We start from the raw sequence: 21,405 nt of genomic DNA, 5'->3' as shown, positions 1-21,405 counted from the left end.
GAAACCGAGCTCAAAATTCTCTGTCCCCACTTGCTAACCAACCGCCTGAGTGTAGGCAAATAATTTAATAATTTAATGTCTTTTCATTTATCTATTGAATGGGGATAACATTGCCTATTTTCTATGGTTGCTATAAGAGATCATCTGTACAAAGTTCCCAGCACCTAGTAGGATTTTAATACATGGGAACCAGAAAAACAAAAAACAAAACAAAACAAAAAGCCCCCCCCCCCCAAAAAGCAAAATATTTTCTTGTGTTAGCAAATGGAAAGTAGCTATTATGTGCAAGAAGTGGGTACTATGAGTCACAGTGATGGAAGATGGGCAAGCGGACATGCTCACTGATTGAATCAATGGAGTGCCAATTCCAGGATATTATTCATTTTTCCCTTCAATTTGATGCATCTTTAAAGATAACCATTTATACTAGTTCTTAAAACACTCTGAGAAATTGGCAACGGTTTACAGGCAATGATGCATGATGCTCAGAGCTTTCTCCAGACTGGTACTGGGAAGTTAGAGGGAGTAATTGGGACTCTTCCATGAGTGCTGGTCTTCCCGTGAATAGCGCGGTGGGGGGGGGGGGGGATTGGTCTTCAAATAAGTATGATTCATGGTTTAGCAGAAAAACTGCCAAGTTCCCCATGAAAACTGAATAGCGAGTCAGTTCATTATACACAGTTCCTATATATACTGTAGTTTATTGATATTATAATCTGTTCCCAATGAATGCAATTAACAAATCCATTTAGGAAGGAGTGCATTAGGGATTTTGTTTGCTTTTGTTCATCCTTTAGGTGCCTGAATGATGTTTTGCAAATGAAACCTGTCTCCCTTCCACTACCTTTGGGTTTCTGTTCACTTCTACACATCCAATACCTGTTACCGTGCCCAGCACCCTGATGGTTCTTGCTAATATTTGCTGACTGATTGGAACTGTCCTCATTGTGTGTCTCTGGGCGCCTTTGCCCACTCAACACAGGGATGCTCAGAAACTGGTTATAAAGTTGTCTTTATGTGTATATCCACTATACCCACTACGCATGCTCCCTGAGCCCAGCAGCTCTGGTTCTCAACTACTGCCAACCTTGACACACAGCCTCCATAGCTCTTTATATCGACGATGAACGACCCATTCACATCAACGCAATAGTGTGAATAATCTGCTTGTGCATGTGACTCTCTGTTTTCTCAGGGTTTCCTATAAAGCCCCCAACCTGAGAAGAGCAGATAACTTCCCCCATGCTTTTAAGGCAGTGACAGGGAGCTGGCAGACATGCTCTTAATGGCTTTCTAAGATAACCTTTTTTTTTTTTTTTTAACATTTATTTATTTTTGAGAGACAGAGGGAGACAGAGCACAAGTAGGGGAGGGGCAGAGAGAGAGACACACACACACAGAATCTGAGCTGTCAGCACAGAGCCCGAGGTGGGGCTCAAACCCACAAACCGTGAGATCATGACCTGAGCCGAAGTTGGACGCTCAACCGACTGAGCCACCCAGGCGCCCCCTAAGATAATCTTTTGATCCTGTTACTATCACCATCCATCCCTACCCACTCCAACCACCCTGTGTAAAGTGAAGCTGCACTTTTGAAGGGAGCTCACCCAATAGTTTATTGACATGGGGAATCTGGGCCTCATGGGGAGTGGTGTGGCATTCTCATATCTCCAGATCCAAGTAACATAGAGGTCATAGAAGCCAAGTCAAAAAAACTGTCATAGGGTTTTGGGGGGGGGGGGACAGTGGGGAGGTGTGCTTCAAGAAAGGGAGACTGACAGTTCCCTGGCTGGATGCTGGCTGAGCTCTGAACCATGGCAGCCATTGTTTGAGGCTGGAGTTTAGGAGGCTTCCTGAACATAGAGAACAAGGCTTAATTACAACCTGGAAAATTCTGGAGGTAGGAGGCAGATGGTACAGCCTGCAACAGCTGCAAGAAGAAAAAGGAGGAGAGAATATTTGGCCGACCTTTCTTTGCCACAGAAGGTGGTCGAGCTTGAGCCATTGTTTTGGTCAGTGTGCACCACTATAACAGAATATCATAGACTGGGAGGCTTCACAGAAATTTATTTCCCACAGTTCTGGAGGCTGGGAAGTCCAAGATCAGGGTACCACCATGCTTGAGTTCTGGTGAGATCTCTCTCTCTCTCCAAATGGCTGTCTTCTTGCTGGGTCCTCACATACCAGAGACAGGAAGCAAGCTCTCTCCTGTCTCTTCTTATAAGGGCATTAACCCCATCACGGGCGGTTAGGGTTTCAACATATGTATTTTGGTAGAACATAAGCCTGATCAGGGAAGGGTGATTAGTGGAGGCAGGAAAAAGGAGAGGGACAGAGCTTGGCATTAGATACGAGGCTCAAGTTTTGTTTTGTTGGACAGGACTTTATAGAATCTGAAAATTAGTTTTTACACCTGAAAGGAGATTATTCATGAGACCAGAGAAATCAGAAAGCCACAGTTTCTGCCTGGGATGTCATCAGAATGTGCAGAAAGGATCCATCAGAACATGCTGGAAGCAGTGGAAAGAAGAAAATAAAGCTGTTCTTATTTGTATCCTTACTGAATTCATTCATTAAACCGCTTCTACGTGCAGTGTAGACATTACTGAAGAATTGATAGGCAAGAGGGAAGAGAGGACAACATTGCACACAGCAGATTGCCCCAAGCATTAGACATGCTTTTCCTCTCTGTGGAGTGGATGGTCCTCAACTCCCTCATGGTGCTCGCTCTCTTTTCTCTAGCACAAACTTGCATACCCTTGCATGCAGGCCCCTTAGTGACCCCTGGTGTGAAGGGCGTGACATCAAGGTTGGCATGCATGGGGAGGCAGTGGACATTCTTGCACACTTCCCCCAGACTTTCTTTTGCCAACAATAAACCTGTAGCTAGCTTTACAGATTGATCTCAATCTAATAGAATACACTTCCATTTAGGTTAAAGTAAGCAGGTGTTGTGCTCAGAAAGGAGACCAAAGACAATTTCTTAAGGTTATTCTGGATTTCTGGATTCTCAGTGAAATGACACTCAGTGGGGTATCTCAGTTGTTAGACATGAAAAGTTCACAGTGACATTAGGTATGTGCTTTTTATACCCTCTTTCCAAACTCCAGGTGAATTTCCTATTTTAGGATATCTTCTCTCCTTAATTTAAAATTGCTGAGCTCTATCCTATTCAGTCAGTGTGAAGGCTGTGTTATAGTATCACCACATAATAAATCAAGAATGCATTTGTTATTTATGAGAAAAAATAAAATAAAATAAAATAAAATAAAATAAATTGCTGAGCTCTAACATTATTATCCAGATGGTTTTATAAAATGACTTTGAGTTCTCATTTGCTTTTAGTAGATGAGCTCATTTGGATACGAAAATTTAAAAAATAACCTAACAGTATCAACTAACACAAGTGACAGTCATGGGTCTTTCTATGGAAATCACAACGAGATCGTACATGATTGGGTAGTGTTAGATCCATCCTTCAAGATGGCCTCTTCACAGTATGGTTGTAGTAGAAGCTAAAGAACAATAGCATTTAGTATTTCTAAATTGTGATGGCCTTCTGACACATTCTACTCCAGTCTGTCCAGGTGTGTAATCTTTGAAGTCAGGGATGTGTAATCCACCAGTAATCCTGCGGATTATATCTGCAAAATATATTTTCAACCAATTCTCTTCTCCCCACCTCCATTGCCACCACTTTAGTCTGGGCACCTAAGTGGTCTCTTTGCTTCTAATTTGCCTTTCTTTGATCCATTCCCCACATTGGAGCCGATGTGATCAAACAGCAAAAACAAAAACAAAAAACAAGTGGGTTACGAAGGTGAATGTCTCTTCTTCAATAACTAATAAATGAGAGTGGGGGAGTACAGACCAGCCAGGAATGTATCCGGTTGAATAAATGTTAAAAATTCTCTCATTCCTTGTGCATCTCTCCAGATTTGGGAGTACAGGTGAGAATGCCCAGGCCCTTGTTGGCAGAAAGGCTCCTGGAGGATGCTTAATAGGTTAGGAACAGGCTGGGCTGAAGTCTCCCCTCTTCCACAGTAGAGCTCTTTTTCCCTTTTTTGGTAGATAAAAAAAGTCCTGTTTGGCTCTGAAAACTATTGTTGAGTTTGTACCAAAGCCATGTTATCCATGGGCTGCTCCCAGACATTGGCTGGCTGTGCATGGCAGAGATTAAACAGGCCCATTCCCAAGAGATGTAGGATTCCTCTGATGAGCAACCCTTGGCTTCAAGACACCCCCATGGCCTTGCCTAACTTTTCTTAAGCTGGATGGCTATCTAGGAAGCATCCACCCAACCTTGCTTCCTTCCTTCATGCAGAGTCAGACCTGCATCATGATCTGATGGCTCTCTCAGCCTTTCCCGGCACCCTTCCGATTATCCCTCATAGATGTTCCCCCTAATAAATTTCTTGCACATTTAATCCTGTCTTGGTGCCTACTTCTTGGAGGACCCAGAACAATGCACGGGTGCACAGGAGATGCTTGATAAATTTACTCAGGAAGTAAATGGGAAAACTGAATTAAAATTTGATGCTTTCCTCACTTTCCTCTTTCTGGTCCTTTGCTTCTCTGTGCCCAACTCCTTGTTATAAAATAGCTGCATCTGAGGAGAAGCTTTGAATCATCCTCCTCTCAAGCCAGATGACTTTGGCACCTAGGACAGTTTCTAAGGTGATGGAATCATAAAATTGCATGTAAATTCATTAAAAATACTTTTCGTGGTGTTCTTGAAGGGGTTAAATTAAATCAATATAAAGACTTTAACACAGATCCTGAAACATAGTAGGTTCATTATATATAGATAAAATGTGGTGGACACATACCAGAGCGTCTCATGCGTCCATCTGAAGCAACACAGTAAATGTACATACATCAGCAAAGATGAATCACAAATTATATATGTTGATTAACAAGAGGGCTACTAGTTGGATCTACTGTTTATATTTGGTTGGAGAATTCTGAGTGCCTATGGTAGGCCCAGAAGCTGGAGTTCTTATTCCTTATGATATTTGACTATGAAACGGATTTTGGGTTGCAATCAGAGTCATGGTGGCAGCTGACACTTTCCATACACTCAGCTTATGTTTAGTAACTTGCTGAAGATCACAGAGCTAGTATAGGAGAAGATAGGTTTGTCTAGGGTGGTAGGGTCGGCAGTGATATGAAGATGGGACGTGAGGCAAAGAGGAAGCTAGGGTTAGCTGGAGCTCTCGCGAGTACCATGTTGCCCTGGACCCCAGTGGGGAGTCATGGCTGCCATGGCAACGCTGGAGTTCTTTCTCTGCAGCACCTGGAGGCAGCATCCAGTGGCAGGCAAGTGTGGGCTAAGTCCAGAAACCCAGCTGTTATGTAGCTTTACCATTTAGCAGTGTGGAACGTTGGGGAAGATACTTTACTACACCATGATCTCTTCCAAAAAATGGAAAAGTGCTACCTATTCAGATGGCAGTATGAAATTCCCATGAAATGATACACGCGTTCTAGTTTCTGTGCTAACAAACCTTCCCAATCATAGTGGTGTAAAACAGCTCACAATCCATGAGTTGGGAATTTGAGCAGGGCTCTGATAGATGATTATTTCGGTCCTTCTGGCAACCGCCTGGGGTCACACTGGTATTCAGCTGGTGGCTAGCTTTCTCTGGAGGGTTAAGAGGGCTTTATTCACATGCCCGGGGCCTTGGTGGGGATGGCTGGAAAATTGCACTCAGCTGGGCTGCTCACCCTCTCTGTGTCATCTCGAGCTCTTCCAAATGAGCTATCCATCAGGGTAGTCTGATTTCTTAAATGCAGACTCAGAGCTCAAAGAATGAGCATCTATGCAAATAGGAGACAGAAGCTACTAACTAGTCTCTTAAGACCTGGGCTGGGAAACTGGCACATCACTTCCTCCACATTGTATTAGATAATCACAGAGCCAACCCAGATTCTATGGAAGGGGCCATAGAATCCACCTGTTGGTGGAAGGTGTCAAAGAATTTGTAGCCATCTTAATACACTACATTATGTAGTGTAGACTGCGTGATTATTAGGAGTGTAAGCTCTGAAGACAGAGTGTTTTGGTTTCACTACTTCCTACCTGCATAGTGGACATATTACTCATAAGAATCCTACAGCTCGGTTTCCTTGTCTGAAAAATGCTATAAAAATAGACTATCCCTTCTAATGCTCAAAGAATCTCTTTGTTTCCTATCTTTGAATTATATTACAAAAACCTTGAAAAGCATCAGACTCCAGAAAAGGGAGAACAGAGAAGAAAATAAACTTGCCATTTAAAGGTTTCTCTCACTACCTAGGAAACCGCTCCTAAGTAAAATGGTGTAAATCAATTACCATTTATTTATATAGAAAAATTCCTGGGCATTCCCGGACCCCCAAAATCACCTCTTTTAGGCTTTTCTGGTACCTTTTCTGGTACCACATCTTGCTAACAGATGCACAAAACAAATTAAGATAAAGCACAGATGCTCACAGACACAGTTCATAGCCCTGTGGGGGCTTGATGCTGAGATGCTGAGATGCTGTGTGGTTCCCAAGAAGGAGCCTGGCATCTCCCCTCTTGCTGCTGGGGGTGAGTGATGCCCCTATAAACAGCTTGCAGCAAACAAATGCTGAATGCTATTTTTGCTTTATGCTTTTTTTATTCTTTTGTATAAGCGAAAATCCTCTTCAGATTTCTTTCGGTTAGCCAAAACAGGTGTTAATATAAGTCTTTCTTAAAAGCAAAGTGGTGTCAGGCAAACTTCTGGAAAGCGGACGTACCTGTACTTAAGTGTATTGAGACTGTTCATTGTGTTCTTCATACCAGGCTAATTATCATCCACGTGTTTCCTCATCAATTGTCACAAATACTCTAAAAGGCACTGATTGTCTCCATGTTTTGAAATGAAGAACATTTGAGACACTGAGACAGAAAAGCTGGTCTAATAGCACACTGCTAGCAGGTGGTGGAACAGGCATTGCTCCAAACAGAAATGTTTTCCTGACTTCAGGTTCTGTTTGTGCAACAGCGAGAACCTCTCCCCAAGAACTGTTTTCCTTGCAACACATCCTGAAGGGTTTCAAGGGCTCTCACCTCTAAAAGCCAACAGCCAATTATCTGAGCTGGTAAGGGAAGGTATTGCAATAAGCTGGAAAGCATTTTTCCTCTCATAACCCAGTATATTCTAACTTTTTTAAAAGGCTGCATGTACATCTTGATGATTACTTTTATCTTGGGCCCATGATCCCTGATCGTTTAAGAACTCTGACATCCTATTATTTCATAGGCAGGGCAGCCTAAGAGAGAAGGGAGTTTCACAAAGTTTCAGAAGTAAACTTCTACGGGCACTTGGACACAAAATGATCATTTTCACCACCCATTTATGGCAAGTAACACTGATTTTATATTTATATTAGTGTCATAAATGTTGCTTTAAAAAATTTAATGTTTATTTTATTTTTAAGAAAAGGAGAGAGCAGGGGAGGGTCAGAGAGAGAGGGAAACAGAGGATCTGAAGTGGGCTCTGAGCTGTCAGCAGAGAGACCGATGTGGGGCTCAAATTCACGAACCGCGAGATCATGACCTGAGCTGAAGTCGGATGCTTAACCGATTGAGCCACCCAGGTGCCCCATAAATGTTACCTTTAAGTAAATTTAAATACAAATGTCAGTGAGTTTAAGAAAAACAAATCATAGTAAGATGGTGAGTGGCTGGGGCACACATTAGGAATTTTTAATTACTGAAATTCGGGAAATACTGGTGCAGTAAAGATATCCACTAGATATTGGGGGTTAGGGTAGATATTAAGATCTAAATGGAGAGAGGGATAAATATAGAAACACTGTATATGAGAGTCATGTTCAGTCCTGAAGCTGCTAATTAGCTGCCAGACTTTGAGCAACTTCTATAACATCCGTTACAGACATCAATCAGTCTTCTTATTTGCAAAATTACAGAATTGATTTAATTTATGCTGAAAATTCAGTTTTTGCTCTACGATTTTGCAACATTTCCTCTCTTCTTCCAACAGACCATTTCTTTATTCAGAAATGAAAAAGAGAAAGCAAATTTGGATTGTATTTTTTCATGCGTCTAAAAAAGTAGATGACAAGGCTTGTAACTCAGCACCTTTTCCTTAGAAACAAAATTTAAAATAGCATCTAGAGTGGCGATGGTATCTGTGAACTTCATTTTTCTTCACTGACTTTCAAATATATTTCTGTGAGCATCATCAGTCCCTCATCATAATTATATCTTCAGCCAACATCATAAAATATGACCAGTATTATCTATCATCATTATTCATTGAAATATATCATCAAATACTGTTTCAATCCTCCAAAATTACACTGCTGGTAATATTGTTGTGTATGTCACATTCCAACAAATTTGTGAAAATTCAAAAAAGATATATATTCTGTATATCAAATTCAGAAAACTTTGTGTAAAAATATGTGAAGGAAGCATCCTAAATGCAGAGACATTTCTTGTTGAGGCCAGACAGTCACTGAGATGCCCAATCAGCCCTCAAGTAGCATCTCTCAGCAGTCACTGACCTTGGAGTTGACATTTTCCCAAGTGGACAGGCTCTGAGTTATCGGAAGCTTTCGCTCAGCTCATCCCTCAAGTCCCATCAAAGGGGCTGGGGGCGGGGGGAAGACAAAAGTCAAGAGGAAAGACCAGCCACCACATTCACACATTGGATCATCTCCCAGCCATAGCACTAGTTTTGGAGGCTGCACCTATGTTCCAGTCTTGACACTCAGAGGTAGTACGGTTGTGAGTCCAGAGCTGAAAAGAACCAAATCATTTCTAAGATGACGACGCTGTGTCCTATAGAAGTTAAGTGGCTTACTCAAGGTCACAGGGTGAGGTAGTAGCAAAGTCAGGACAAGAACCCAAGTTGCTTGCCTCCTGTGAGTTCAGTGCTTTTCAATTCTTATTCGAAGTTTTGAGCAGGGAGAGAGTCATAGGAAGATACATGTCATCTCAAGTCCCTACTGTCTCCTGGCCTGACTGGCACACAACCAGAGTTGCCCTGACACTTGAAGTCTATCCAACTGGTCACTGATACTGCCACCCTTTGTTTTCTTGAGAGTTCTTAGAGACGCAGTTGTTCCCTATGCTCAGAATGACTGATGCAAATGAAAAAGGGCCAATTTGAGTGCCAGCTGTGATGCCTGCAGAAACTATAGAGCTGGCCCAGACAACACAGATGTGTGTTGTCCCCCAGGCTCAGCAGCCTGGACTTCCCGCTGTGGGCTACACAATGTACTCATCATTCTAGCAACTGTGACAGAAGAGGGTTCTTAGGAGAGCTAGGAAGACTTTTCCCAGACATTTTCTAAGAGTTTCTACAGTTGTCATTTATTTTTTCAAATAATAGCTGAATACCCACTCATTCCTTGACCCATTTCCCATTTATGCATTTATTCAAACATTCAAGAAATATTTACTGAGCACCTCTTAGATGCTATCATCATGATAATTGCTAGCATCATGCTAGCAACATGGTAGTCATGTATATACATCAGTAAATCAGACATGGTGGCTGCCTTCAAGGCGCTCTGTCTATTAGGGGAATCAGTCATAGAACAATACCCATGTAATGAAGGGCTATGGGTGCTACAGGAGAGGAAGGATTTTCATTGGCTTCATGTAAGCTTATTTCTGGACCAATCACTATAATCAAGGTTGTGTGGTATTATGACTGGCTACACTTGAATAACATGTCCATGGCTGGGAGACTGATAGCTCTCATCAGAACCACATGTTTGTTTTAGGAAAGAAGAATTCCCCAAAGATATGAGGGTTGGATGCATGCGGAGGGAGGGAGGAATGTTGTTATCAGAAGAAGGGGGAAAATTGGTTATGAATAGGCTAAAAGAAAGGATATACCCTAATCTCTGGTAAACATTTCCCACCCTACTTCATCATGCCAGACATGTTTTTCTTAGGAGGAAAAGATTTGCAAAATTAGAAATAAGGTTTATTTAACATATTTTCAAATGGCAACACCAGTGAAAATAAAAGCCTCCTACAAAGTTAGGGAAAAATGAATTTTCCTATAGCCATGGTAGCAAATGGCTACCAGGGCCAGTTTTAACCTGTTCCCATAGATCAAGGCAACAAATTTCAGTTGAACATTCAGTTAATGGTTAATGAATTAACTACTCACAGTTAGTGCCTCACTTCTAAAAGTCAATCAGTGATGGACTCACTCTAGTATACACATCAGGACTGCTAACCGACCAATAAGAATCGTACCCAAGTAACTGCTTCTATAGGTTGTCAACCCTTTACTGAAAGTCTGCCAAATTCTTGAACTCTGTGCTGCATCCAAACCCAATATAACATTAATGCTCTGTTTTGCTCAGAGAGACTGGGTCCAATCAGCTTAACTCCCTTAGTGTAGTGAGCAATAAAGTATTACATACATACATTATCAAAGTCCACTAATGTAACACTTCACCGATTTGAGTGAAGTCTAGAAACCTTACTTCCCGGTACATCCCTTTACCCTCCCCTATCAATAACGTAAGTGTCTTAACTATTTTTGCTATATACATTGAGAATCACATTAGACAGTGTTAAAAAATTTTGCTTCCACTATCAAACAATATTCAGAAAACTCAAGAGGAGAAGGAAATTCTGTTGTATTTATCATATTTTCTCTCTTAGTATGTTCTTCCATACTTCCTGATAACCTATGATACATTCTTTAAAATTTGCTTTAACCATTCTTTTAGGGTAGGTCTGGTGGGGACGAATTCTTTTAGTGTTCCTTCATCTGAGGATATCTTGATTTCCTCTTCATTCTTGAAAGATACCTTCTCCAGATGAAGAATTTTGAGTTGACAATTCTCTTCTTTCAGCACCTGGCAAATGTTGTGCCACTTTCTTCTGGCCTCCATGATTTCTAATGAGAAATCCATTGTTCTGATTGCTTTTTCCCATACTGGTAATGCATTGTTTCTCTCTGGCTGTTTTCAAGATTATTTTTTTGTTTTTAGTTTTCAGAAGTTTTGACCATGATATATCTTGGTGTAGATTTCTTTGAGTTTATCTTATCTGGAATTTACTCAGAGTAACTTATTGAATATGTAGTTTTACAGCTTTTTCTTTTCTTTTGCCAAATTTAGGAAACTTTTAGCCATTATTTCTTTGAATACTTTTTCAGCCTGCATCTTCTTTTCTTCTCCTCTGGGACTTGGTATAGTCCCACATGTCACTGAGGCTTTATTTTTTCAATCTTTTTTTGTTGTGGTTGTTGTTCCAATTAGATATCTTCAAGTTCACTGATTCTTTCCTCTGTCCCCTCCATTCTTCTGTTGAGTCCATTCATTGAGTTTTTTATTTTGGTTTCTGTAATTTTCAGTTCTAAAATCTGCATTTTGTTTTTCTTTGTATCTTCTAATTCTTTGCTGAGAATTTCTGGTTTCTAATTTGTTTCAAGCATTTTCATAATTGTTTGTCAGAGCATTTTTATGATGGCTGACTGACAGTCCTTGTCAGATGATTCTAACATTTGTGTCATCTTAGTGTTGGCAACTGTTGATTGCCTTTTCTCATTCAGTTTGAGATCTTCCTAGTTCTTGGTATAAGTGATTTTTGACTCAAACCTGGACATTTTGGGTATTCTATTATAAGACTCTGAATCTTATTTAAATCTTGTATTTTAGTTGGCTTCCACAGATGTGATGGTGCTGCCTCTTCACTGCCAAGCCGGGGTGGGAGTTCAGGTTCTCCCCTTCCTTTCTGTTGACCCCAAGGGGTTGGGGATCTTTGTTACTTTGTTGCTGCAGAAGTGACACTCCAGACTGAGTTAGAAAGGCCACCCAGCTTCTATCAATCTCTGATGGCACTTACTCAGAACCTTCAGCCACTAGGTGAGAAGCTTGGATACCCTAAAACTGCCCTGCAGAGAGAATATATGAAATAACTACATAGAAAGGAGAGATTCCTGAGGATCCCCAGCTGCTCCAGTGTCCAACTGCTTGAGTCTTCTTAGCCCAGGTACCAGACATGTGAATGAAGATGCACTCAAGATGACCCAGCCCCATCACCACCTGACTGCAACTTCATTAGAGACCTCAAATGAGAACTGCATAGCTAGGGTTTCTCAGTCTTGTGCTGGGTACTTCCTTGTAGGGGCACCATACTGTATTTAGCAGCGCCCCTGGCCACTGCTCATTAGATGCCGGTGGCACTTTTTCCAGTTTAACAACTAAAAATGTTCCCAGAACTTCCCATCTACTTGCTAGATGGGATGCTTCCTGATCTATGCATTGTTTAATAAATCCAATTAGATTTTCAAATTAAAAAAAAAAAAAGTCTCCAGATGTTTGCAAAAGTCCCTTGGGGAAAAATCACCCCTACTTGGTGAGCTGCCCCAGCCAATCCCCCCATATTGATGAACAAAATAAATGATTGTTTTTAAGCCTTTGTTTGGGGTTGTTTTACAGCAATAGGTAATCTGAGGGGTGTGGGGGATGCAGAACACCATCTCCTCTACAAGCTATCTGATGCTGTCTGAAGAGTTGGATTCTGTCAGGGACCTGATCAATAGTCTGTTCCTACTATCCCTGGAATTTTTATTATGGGCTATCTCTGGCATCTCGATAGGAATTTATCATTTACAGAAGGACCTATAGAGAATTATAATTTAAAAACACACATATCCTTATACATAAAATATACACAAGGCGATTAAATGAAAATAATAGGAAAAATTGGAAATCATTCAGGGAAATGGTCAAGTTATTGTTTTAGTAAGTAGAAAGTGTTTCCTGATTTCATTTTTTCCCCTTATCTTTCTAAAAACTAAGAGAAAGAAGCACTTTGGAGTTTTATTGTAAACTAATTTGTGAGTGCTACATGTGTGTGCATTCCTAAATTCTAAGAGGAATTTACAAAAAGGAATCTTAAATGAAGGACATCGAAAAATGTCATAAACACAGTTTTATTTTTATGTAAGTTACAGAAAAATCCCCCTATGGCAAAGAACCTGACACACCATCATAACTCAAAGGAAACATTTCTGTCAGAATGAACCTGATGTAGCTCAGGTATTTTTGCTGATTTAGCAAGACACCAGGATAGTACTTAGAGAAAGCAATGAACCAGGAATATAACTTGAATAGTGTCCCGTTGATCAACAGCCTTATTTCTCATGAGTTTAAAAGTTTCCTGTTTAAGACTCATAGTTCTTAAAATCCATATCATGCATATAAATGATTGCTTGTTTTCCTTTTTCGTTTCTTGGCAGGTAGCAAATCCATGAATGGGATCAAGTTATCAATCAGCAAATTAAAAAGGAAAAAGGGATGGGGCAACAAAACTCCCTGGATTTCCACCACTACCTTCTTAGATGTTTGAGGATTCCGTCCAAAGAGTTTGACTCTTGCAATTGAAATAATGGTAAAAGATCATTATTAGCGCTCCTAATGGCTGATAACGGGTCAGGGGAGACCCTAAATATCTTATGTCACTCCAGGTGTTTTTTTTCTCAAGGTAAGGAGTGTAAATCTAGATTGTGGTGGCAATACACTGCTTTCTTGAGGACAAACATCTCTCAAAACCAGCACATCTCTTGAGACAGCTTTTGCTGTTGTTTTTAAGGGATCTGTCCTCTGCAGTAAGTGGCTGCCATGGGGCGGGTAAGTTTTATTTGGGGGGATGTTTATTTATCTGCCTGATGACTCCCCAAGAAATCATCAGAGGTCCTTGCATGTAAGGACCCAGGACTACTGGCGTGCTAAGGATGGGAGGCAGCCTCAGGAAAGGTAAGTTGCCAACTATGACGTGCTGAGTCACTGCCACAAAATCAAGCTGAGTTGAGGATCTTTATTATGAAGACACATCTGTCATGTACCTCTACTTCTTCAAGATTTTCAGTTTTTAACAATTAAGCTGGAAACAGCTTCTAGTATCTGAATATCAGATGTACTAACATAGCCTAAGGAAATCATGTGTTGATAGAGTCAGTTTCTTGGTTCCTAGCAAATCCTGAATCACCTTTAATCACTAGGTCAGCCCAGGGCCACTGAGTGGTGCAAGTGATTTGTAAGCCTATAGTGTGAGAGTACATCCTGACTCTGTTTTTGAAAAGGCTTTCATTTTTTTAATCTGTTGTTTTGACTCCTTGTGATGGCTTCTACAGTGTGACCGGGAAGCAACTTATCTGCAAACCACAGTCATGAAGAGTGAGGTCTGTGTTCCTCCTACAGAAGTAGCTCCTTGGAGCAGTTTATTAACATGCTAACTTCTAGACAGATCTTAATTCTTCCTGAGAACTCAGAAATATACCAGGTCACTTTCAGTCTGATTTCAGCCACTTTGGAACTTAAAGGTTTGGGTCCACATAGAAAGGGCACTGACTGGATGGATAACCCTTTCAAATTAAAGTACACTGATTAATCATGGATTTGAATCTCAGTAGTCCCACAACGCAGCTGAATGATATTGTGTAAGATCTTAACCTCTCTAATCTATGGTTCCCTTTTATGTACAATGAAGAAAAAAATAACACTTTTTCCTCTTATGGTTGTTATATGAATTAAATAACATAAAGTTTGTAGCTCAGATTCTGGCAAACAATAAACCCTTGGAAGATACTAGCTATTGTAATGATTGCAAATAATCATGGGGGAAGGAGAATCAAGTTCAGTTTATTACAGCTTGAAGAGCTGGTAAAACAACTCTTGTTTCTTATTCTAATTGTAGACAGTAAGAATGCTTTGGGATAATATATAACTTTAACTTGGAATACCTCAGTGGATAGAAAATAAGGCAAGGTCAAATTTTAATTTTCTAAGAATGATTCCAACATGGTATAAATTATGGATTAAGTATAACTTTTCTAAGGGTAGAATATGATAAGAATTTATTAACTAGAGACACATACATTTCTATCTTTTAGGTGCTCATTAGAAAATAGTCATTTTAGTATGTCTAGGATGCCCACTTTTCTCCAGACATCTCAACGTACAGTGGGACTTGTCCCTCCCACATGTGCTACAATTGAAACTAGTCCCTGCATCAATTTTGGCGTAAGCAGAATCCCATGGTTTATTCTTGCTATTTTGGACTGTGACTCATGTCTTCTTGTTCCTTAAAATTATTGTTGCAGGGTTAGATTTCCTGAAAATTTTGCTTGTTGAGCTGAGTGATAGTCGCCTTTTTAGTTCCTGTGAATAATGCTTTGTTCCCCTGAAAAATGTAAACCCCCACATAAACTGTCTCATCTGGAGAAATTTCAGTGATGATGAGAACACTATGGTCTAGCAGAAAGGGCAAGCTCTCTGAAGTCAGCTAGATATGGGTTTTGGTCCAGATTCCACCCTGTCCAGGCTGTGTGGTCATGGGCAAGTATCTTTCTCTCTCTGAGTCTATTTCTTCACCTGTAAAATGGGAAGACACTACATTACTACATGCATGCTTTGTATGCAGTTTATAGTAAAAGCCCGACATATGTTGTCTCTTGTTATTAAAATTATAATTACACCCTGGACTATTGTAATCTGGTAAAGCTGTTGAGACCATGTTATGCTACAATCATAGTTATGAAGTAATGAGCACAGTACCTATTTCCAGGGTAGGAACTCTCTAAATGATAGCTGTTAATATTATCAGTAGTTTGCTCCTTGCTTACAGACTCTTTCAGGGTTGTGTTGAGTCGGTGTGTGAGGGAAGAGGAAGAAGGAGGAAGCCTGATATGTCAATGTCACCTCTCTTAGGACTTTGAACAAGGTCATCTCAACTCTCTTGCAGGAGTTCAGTGACAGTGATAATGATAATAACGAGGATGAGGATGATGGTGGCTCGTATTCACTGGGCACTTACTCTAAGACAGACACGGCACTCAGCGCCTTCTCTCATTTGTTCCTCCTGACAAGTGTGTGAGGTACAAGCCTGCCTCTCCCCAGAACACACTTTGAGCTTCAGGTACAAGGAGTTTCTTTGGGGGATAATCTCAGGAACATGGTGAGGGACTGGGAAATGACACCAGGGAGAGAGGAGGCCAGGAAAGAGGTGAGGAGTGGATGCTGCTGTAGGCAACTGGGGTCTAGAAGCACAACTCTAGCAGTGGGTTATTGGATGTTACTACAGTAAGCGAGGCCCCTTGCGCATCTATTCCTTGGGGCCTAGATCATTGCACCCTAACTACTGGGGACACAGGGCCATATTATGGTCATTGATTTAGGGAGCATACTATATCTTGGAGGATAACACCCATCTCCACAGGGTATTATCTCCAATCTGGTGCTTCAAACTGTCCAGTTGCCCTGATGGTGTGGGACTAGTGATCCTTGCTTAAAAGCTCACTGGCAATATCCTTTGCTGTAAAGTGAGTTAGTTGGTCTGAAGTGAGAAAATTATTTCCCTGACAGAGCCCCCTCTTTTGAGTCCAGGCTAGGGAGAAGCATCACATTCTGTGTCTTTATTACCTACTGTCAGAACTCCCAAAGGAGAACTTGGCTTTGCAAGACTCAAGCAGCTGGCAGCGTGTTAGGAAACAATTGCACAGGTACCTGTGGTGGGGAGGGGATATGAATGCAAATGAGAGTTGGAGGGGCAGAGGGATAGGCAGAGGGTGCTCAGCCAAGACAGGGGAAGCTCGATGCTGTTGGTAGAGGCTCCCAAAACAGACTGCAGAGGAGGGGCACTACTTGTAAAAGGACAAATCCTGACGCCCGGGGTCCAATTAAAAGAATTCTTACAACCAGCACTATTCTTGAGCCAAAGCCAAAGCACTGCCCCACCAAAGGAAAAATTACAGAATCCATCCTAAAATTTGGTTGCAGAAAGAGATCATCTTGTCCAAATGTTCCATTTTATTTAATAAATGAGAGAAATGGGATGGGGAAGATGGAACCACTGTCCATTTCAAGCACTTGGGAAAAAACTGGGAGTGGAAGGAGTTTGTATAGACATGAAATCATCAGTTTGTGAGGTTTCCTGAGTGGGATGAGGCTCACAGAACAGAGGACAGAGATCAAACAAAGGCCACACAGAAGGAGGCTGGGTCAACAGGAATAAAGAATGCTTGGGACACCAGGTGGCAAATGCAGATTGTTGTCACAGATTGTTGCCCTGTGCTGTGCACAGGGACATTAGGGAAGCCAGCAGCATCTAGTGCATCCTGTGGACTGGGAGGGATGGGGGAGCCTTTCTAGGGGAGGTTAGGACAGAAGTGAGTCTTGAGTGACAGTCTGAGGGAACAGAAAGAGCCTAGATGTGGACTCAGCAGGACTCTGCCCCACCACTGACCTGGGATGAGTTATTGAACCTTTGAGCCTCATCTCTGAGAGTTGTAACACCTTCCTTATATTGTTTAGGTCAGGGGACTGGTGCAGAGATACAAGCTGTGGCTGAAAGTGTAAGGGAAAGTGGATGATGGGCATTGAGGAGGGCACCTGTTGGGATGAGCACTGGGTATTGTATGGAAACCAATTTGACAATAAATTTCATATTAAAAAAAAAAAAAAAAGAAAGTGTAAGGAGCTCACTCAGCATGCATTCCAACTCCTCTATAGTTTGCCTCCCTAAAAAGCCAGAAACCACGTTCCCCAAACTTCCTGGCAGCCTGGTTCAACATGTGACCCAGATGCAGTCAAGCATTTGCACCTTCATACAAATAGGCGGCAGGAATGAGTAACACGGCTGCTGCTGGAGGAAGCAGCCGCTTGCAGCAACTGCAAAGGTGGGGACATCCAGTTCTTCTGGGATCACTGGGGTAGAGCTTCTGGTGTCTGGTTCCTAGGCTCACAGGAACCAAATGACACGCAGCAGTGATTCTGCTCCAACACTCCTATGATACAGTTGGCACTGCTCTGTGAGGCTTCCAAACTGGGCTTTCTGGCCCTCCTAAAGCTTGTGTTGTCTCCTAATATCTTATAACAAACCCCTTTCTGCTTTATCAGCACAGAGTATACTGTTTTCTGCCAGTAAGAAGCCAGACAGATGTCATCCTTCTCCCCCAAATCCAGGCTGTCACCAACTCCAGTTAATGCAGTATTTTCAGCCCGTCCACTTCCCTCCTTCCCGTCTGCTGCTTCCCTGGTTCAAAGCGTTACCATCTCTTGCCTAAGTCCCATGCACAGGCTTTTCATCCACAGCCTCCCAGGGCTGAGTATCTCTCTAAGCTCAGTATCACCCCTACTCCAATTCGTTCTCCACACTGACACCAGAGACATCTTCCTAAAGTGCTCATGACACTCTCAGTGCAAACCCCCCTCCCCACCCACATACTCTAAGCTTCAGCCACGTGGGGTCACTTTCTATTCACAGACTGTACACTTGGTTCTCTTATCACTAAGCCTGGGTGCATTTGCTCTTTCTGCCTAAAGCACTCTCCTCTCCCCCACCAGAACTTTTACTCGCATTTCAGGTCTTAGGAAACATTTCTTGACACCTCAAGTTCAAGTTAGGGGCCCTTGTGCTTTTATAGTATCTCCAAAACATATTGTACATGGTGCTTATTTATCTGGATTCCTTCCTGGACAAAAAGCCCTATGAGGGCTGGAATCTTGTCTGTTTAGTTAACTATGCCTCCCAAATCTGAGACACAGCCTGAAATACGTGGCCACTCAATAAGAATGAATTAAGTAGAGAATGGCACCAAATGCCCCAGAAAGGTCTGAAGTATAAGGATTGACCATTGTCCGTGAGTATTGGCAACCGGGAGGTCACTGATGACCTCAGCAGGGGAAGTTTCAGAGAAGTGGCAGCCAAACCCAGCTCCCGTGGGAGCAAGGGTGACACAAACATTGGAAGGCCATTGGTTTGTCACATCAGGCCTCACTCTGTAGCTGACCAAGTTGTTCTGATGATGTCAGTGGGCAGGACAGGTAATGGAAACAAGAAGGCATCAGACCTACAAACTGTTCAAATTTTAATTTTTTTTTTAAAATAAGAACAACAATAACAGATTATAGTTAACCTATAATAATGAATCCAGTCTGGATTGTATTCAGCTTTGTAACACAGTCATAAAGTATCATTTTTCATATTATTTGAAGGAGGCAGAGGGTCCTGAAGACAAAAGTGTTCAGGGCCCCTAAGAAGTGGTAATGCAGCCCTGAGCAACTTTGCTGACTTTCCAATCTAGTCCTGTTTCTGAGATTCATTTGTCACGAACTAGGTCACCCTCTTTCTTCTCTTGGTCTTTGGTTCTGCCCCTGGATCTGGTTCTTCCTGGGTTGGTTTGGATGGGGGCAACCATATCCTCTGATATCTAACAGACTGTGGTTCAGAAAGGTCTTATCAGAGGGCCCTGACAAAGGAAAAGTGACACTGTTTTTCATGATTTTCACAAAGATATTGGGTTCAGCCTTTGGGCATGTCTGTTTCTGTTTCTGCTCAGGGCTAATGAAGCCTGTAAAGATACAGTAAAGATACAATCTTCCTGGAACTGTTGAGGGAAGACCCAGCCAAAACTCTGCCAACACAGTGCAGTGTCGGGCGGTAAGTCCTGACTTTGCTCGGTGAAGTCGTTAGTAACTTCCATAGATGACTGGATGGATGAAGTAACCCAGGGAAAATAAAAAGATTCCCTGGGTGATGATGACTTCCACTCCAAGCTCATTAACAGGAATAAAGAAAGCTTAATCAGAAAACATGCTAACTTGCACACTCCTTTCCCAACAAGGTAGGCTTTGTTCTAAGTAGAGGTCTAATTTGCTTTAGACAACGCAGAATATCAAACTGGGAAATTTCTCAACTTTACAAAAATCTCAGCATCTAGAAGAGGTAAAGTTTCTGTGAAGCCCATGCTCAGTATACAGGGAGTTGCAGACAGAGGTCAAAACAAAGACTGTCTTCCAAGGCTTTTCCTTTTGGGAACCATCTATAGCTAGGACACGAGATCCCAGTTTGTGGGAAATGGAACTAAAAGTATGCATGCTCCCACCCTACCCCATTCTATGGCTCTAGAGCAAATGTTATGTCTGCTCAGAGATTCTGCAGGTAGAGTTTATCTTACGAAATCATTAATGCATTCATCCTCTTAAGCTCTTTCAGAGCATGGGATGCTGGTATTGCAAATGTGAATAAAACTCCATCCCTGCCTGCTTTGCTGGCACTTTTTGTAGCCTGACGTCTTACACATTTACTTGTTTATGTCTCTCTCCCCTCACTCCTTGTACCAATACAATTGTAATCTCTATGAGAGTGGGGACTTTTCTCTTCTGCTCACTGCTCTGAATTTAGTGCCTAGAACAGTGACTGGCATTGCTAGATAAATAATTCTTGCGTGACTTTGCTGAATGAATGAATGAATGAATGAAAGAAATTATTTTATAATAATTCTTAATCCTGAGCAAACTGCTAAAAAGATAAGCCCATGAGCTCCATTCAAAGAAGTTTTTATTACCATTCCCTAAGAATTTGGCTTGGAGAGCATTTATAAAGATGCGGTAAAGTTAACATGGAAACACCAACACTGTTCTTCAATAAAAACTTCACATAAATATGTAACAGGCATTGCAGAGCTCTACATGAACCTCTTATAGGTTATTCACTTTGAGGAATTTGAGTTTCATGTGAACTAGTAATTGTCTTTTGTGACTTTTAAATATAGCACTTGCCAGCTCAATAATGTAATTCACCTTTTAGCTGTTTAAAGTAGTAGTTCCTTTGTGCAAGACTAGATCCCTTCCTGGGAAAGATTAATCTGTTTGCAATAATCTCTGCATATGTTCAAAGACTGGTTGGCCTGTATTGACATTTAAAAAGAAAAAAAGACTTGAATTCTGAAGCAAATCAACAAAGTCTCCAGGAATGAGCCATATGGCTTTGTAAAATAATCTGATAGATGGAGTTCAGCCTTAAGAATAGCAGGTATAGAGGGGGGCCTGGGTGGCTCAGTCGGTTAAGTGTCCTGCTCTTGATTTTGGCTCAGGTCATGATCTCATGGTTTGTGAGATCTAGTCCTGTGTCAGGCTCTCGGCTGACAGCACGGAGTCTGCTTGGGATTCTCTCTCTCCCTTTCTGCCCCCCTCTCTCTGTCTCTCAAAAAACAAAATAAAACAAAACAACAACAAAAAACAGGTATAGAAAATTACCATGTGGAGTGACTGCCTCTTGATGCCTGGGATTCTATTATTGAAGAGTCATTCCTTTGGGTCTCAAATGTCCTCTTAATCTTTTGAGTTTTCCCATATAGAGAACAAAGATACTCTAAGCCATTATTTGCTAACCATATACCTGGAGGAACCTGACAGAATTATGAATTAATGAAGCGGGGGAATGTATGACACCAGGGAGTTGAGGCGGGTGGTGAGGCGGGGGGGGGACCATGAAGTATAGATGCCTATGCTACCCAGTTTCTAGCCAGAAACACCTTTAGACTTTTTATTTAGAAGGATGGCTATCTATCTGCAGATGGGAATGGGATGGGGATGGGGATGGTAGTGCTT

At 41.6% G+C, this 21,405-nt stretch overlaps 1 protein-coding gene across 9 annotated transcripts in view; it reads right to left on the bottom strand.

The window, feature by feature from the left end:
* Positions 1–21,405, bottom strand: part of GPR65 (G protein-coupled receptor 65) — a 127,051-nt gene that overhangs the window by 54,887 nt on the left and 50,759 nt on the right. Inside the window, exon 1 of one of the 9 annotated variants that reach the window (XR_006203994.1) lies at positions 1,969–2,281. The exons of the other annotated variants lie outside the window; for them this stretch is intronic. The gene's annotated coding sequence lies outside the window, so the exon portion shown is untranslated. Of the gene's footprint in view, positions 1–1,968; positions 2,282–21,405 lie in introns of those variants that run through there. 9 annotated transcript variants of the gene reach the window in all.

This window comes from Panthera leo, chromosome B3 (genome assembly GCF_018350215.1).
Source record: "Panthera leo isolate Ple1 chromosome B3, P.leo_Ple1_pat1.1, whole genome shotgun sequence".
Lineage (NCBI taxonomy): Eukaryota > Metazoa > Chordata > Mammalia > Carnivora > Felidae > Panthera > Panthera leo.
This window is presented reverse-complemented; position numbering and strand designations above follow the sequence as displayed.